Raw genomic sequence first — 2,877 nt, 5'->3', positions numbered from 1 at the left:
TTGTACATTCTTTACTATCTGCAATGTTATTTTGTTTTGTTTTTTTCTCTCTTTTTTTGTCACAGTGCTTCTCATCCGTGCAACCAGATTTGTCAACACCAAATGGCTAGATATCTTGACTACAATTTATTGTACAGTCTGGCATGAAAGACTACAAACTGCCTTGTCAATCTCTTTGAAATCACAAGGTTTCAAAAAGCTTACAGTGTATAGCGGGCTTTACAACTCTGACTCTATTTTTTGCAAACAAGTCTCTCATGTCTAACACCTTACTGCCGTTGTATGCTGTTGTCTAGCTATCAACTTTACCCGTTGCCTGTTTCTTGAAATTCAACCTCTTGAAAGCCCTACCACTACAGCCACACACATGCAGATGGACGTCTTTTCCACATCTTGCATTGTTTTGAGTATCTCCTTTTGAGTGTTCCACTGCACCTGTTTAACCATTTTATGCAAGAATGCGACTTATGTAAATGTTCCCAAAGAAATGTGTTCAACTGGGGTTAGATGAACCCAAAATCAGGTCAAAAATATAGGGCTTCATTAAGACTCATTGACTAGTCATTGAGACAACCCACCAACTAGTCAGTTTTAAAACTATGGGGATCCCTAGGTCTCTAGTACCTCACACCACTGGCAAATTCACAAATTGAATCCAACAATAATCTGTGACCATTTGATTTTGTTCTTCCTAAAGCTCACATTTTCTCATCTTTTGTCCTGCTCCATCTCAAATATGCTGGATCACTCCACTCTTTCTTTGTCATTATGATAGATGACAACAACAATGTGACTTCCCTCGTGTTCACACAAAAACATGAACTTCGGTTCCTCTATGTTTCATTAATCTAAGCCATGGAACAGGACCCACCTTTTATAAAGCTCCACTCCCTTCACTGCACTGCTCAGCACTGTGGGATGCAAAATGCCTGACTCTCCCAGAAAGAGGTGGTCCACTTCCTTGCCTCTAGTCACAATGGAGACAGATGACTGGGCATACATACATTACTCATATGCATGAGAGGGCTTCCATGCCTCTGGATAGACTAGTCAGTATTCATGTCATGCTGGCCTTCCTCACATCACCACGTGCATGCAATGGATGGAGATCAGAAAGTTGCCTTTAATTCCCTCCTCTAATGCTAATATGCTTTTAGCTAGCATGAACTTAAAAAGGTTGACCTGATTAATGGATAGAGACAGAATACCAACCAAAAAATCTAGAAAAAACCCATTATATAAAGGTTAGAAATTGATTTGCATTTCAGTGAGTGAAATAAGTATGTGATCCCCAAGCAAAACATGACTTAGTGCTTGGTGCAGAAACCCTTGTTGGCAAGCACAGAGGTAAGACGTTTTTTGTAGTTGGTCACCAGGTTTGCACACATCTCAGGAGGGTTTTTGATCCACTCCTCTTTACAGATCCTCTCTAAATCCTTAAGGTTTCTTGGTGTTTCGGGTTACTGTCATGCTGGAAGACCCATCCATGACCCATCTTCAGTGTTCTGGCTGAGGGAAGGAGCTTTTCGTCCAAGATTGTACAGTACATGGCCCCGTCCATTTGCCCCTCAATGCGCTGACGTCGTCCTGTGCCCTTAGCAGAAAAACAGCCCCAAAGCATAATGTTTCCACCTCCGTGCTTGACTGTAGGGATGGTGTTCTTGGGGTCATAGTCAGCATTTCTCTCCCTCCAAACACGGCGAGTCGAGTTAATGCCAAAGAGCTCAATTTTGGTCTCATCTGACCACAGCACTTTCTCCCAAGCTTTCTCTGGATAATTTTGATGTTCTTTGGCAAACTTTAAACAGGCCTGTACATGTGCCTTCTTGAGCAGGGGGACCTTGCGGGCGCTACAGGATTTCAGTCCATTGAGGCGTAGTGTGTTACCAATGTTTTGCTTGGTGACTGTGGCCCCAACTGCCTTAAGATCATTAACAAGCTCCTCCTGTGTAGTTCGGGGCTGATCCCTCACCTTTCTCATGATCATCCTTACCCCATGAGGTGAGATCTTGCACGGTGCTCCAGACCGAGGCCGATTGATGGTTGTTTTGTATTTCTTCCATTACTGAATAATCGCACCAACAGTTGTCTCCTTCTCACCAAGTTTCTTGCTGATCATCTTGTAGCCCATCCAAGCCTTGTGCAGATCTCCAATATTGTCTCTGACATCCTTTGACAGCTCTTTGGTCTTGCCCATGGTGGTGGGAGAGGTTGGAATGGAAGATACAGATTGTGTGGACAGGTGTCTTATACACGGTGTCTTACACACCTAACGAGCTGACATTAGGTGTAACTTCTTAAAGTGTTACTCCTACACTAGGGGTGCAACGGTTCAACTTACTCACGGTTCGGTTTGTATCACGGTTTTAGAGTCACGGTTTCGGTACTGTTCGGTATGTGCTATGTTCAGGGAAAAAACTATATTGCCAAATAAAAATAAAGAAAATAAGAACAAATAATCTAACTACAAGCAACAGCACAAATAAATAAAGAGTGAAAAAAGATACAAATAAAATAAACAGTGCTTTTCAGTTTTTTTTAGGTAGGTCTAACATAGTTTTTAGATACAGAAATGGAATAAATCAAATGTAAAATAACATTGCATATTTGACTGTAATTAATCCTTATTAAAGTTACAAAAGTTATTCAATCAAGAGCAGTGAGAGATTTCCGTGTTGTTGCTGCTTGATTAACATTAAGAAAGTGCTGTCACTTTAAGAGAACGCACTGATCCAGTGCACTGATACTGTACGTTCAGCCGACTATGTCTGCTAGGATACTCACCAAAATGAGCATTTTGACATAATTTTTCTGTGAATTTGTCCATTCAAACACAATACTTCACGGAGAGATTAATATTTGCACGAGTTCTGGGGG

General features: G+C 41.4%; 1 protein-coding gene across 1 annotated transcript in view; it reads right to left on the bottom strand.

Moving 5' to 3' along the window:
* The window catches only part of LOC107681515 (pseudouridine-5'-phosphatase-like), a 25,200-nt gene that overhangs the window by 10,006 nt on the left and 12,317 nt on the right, over window positions 1–2,877 (bottom strand). The gene's annotated exons all lie outside the window — the stretch shown is intronic.

The sequence above is a fragment of the Sinocyclocheilus anshuiensis genome, unplaced genomic scaffold (assembly GCF_001515605.1).
Source record: "Sinocyclocheilus anshuiensis isolate Anshui unplaced genomic scaffold, SAMN03320099.WGS_v1.1 scaffold2608, whole genome shotgun sequence".
In the NCBI taxonomy this organism is placed as follows: domain Eukaryota; kingdom Metazoa; phylum Chordata; class Actinopteri; order Cypriniformes; family Cyprinidae; genus Sinocyclocheilus; species Sinocyclocheilus anshuiensis.
This window is presented reverse-complemented; position numbering and strand designations above follow the sequence as displayed.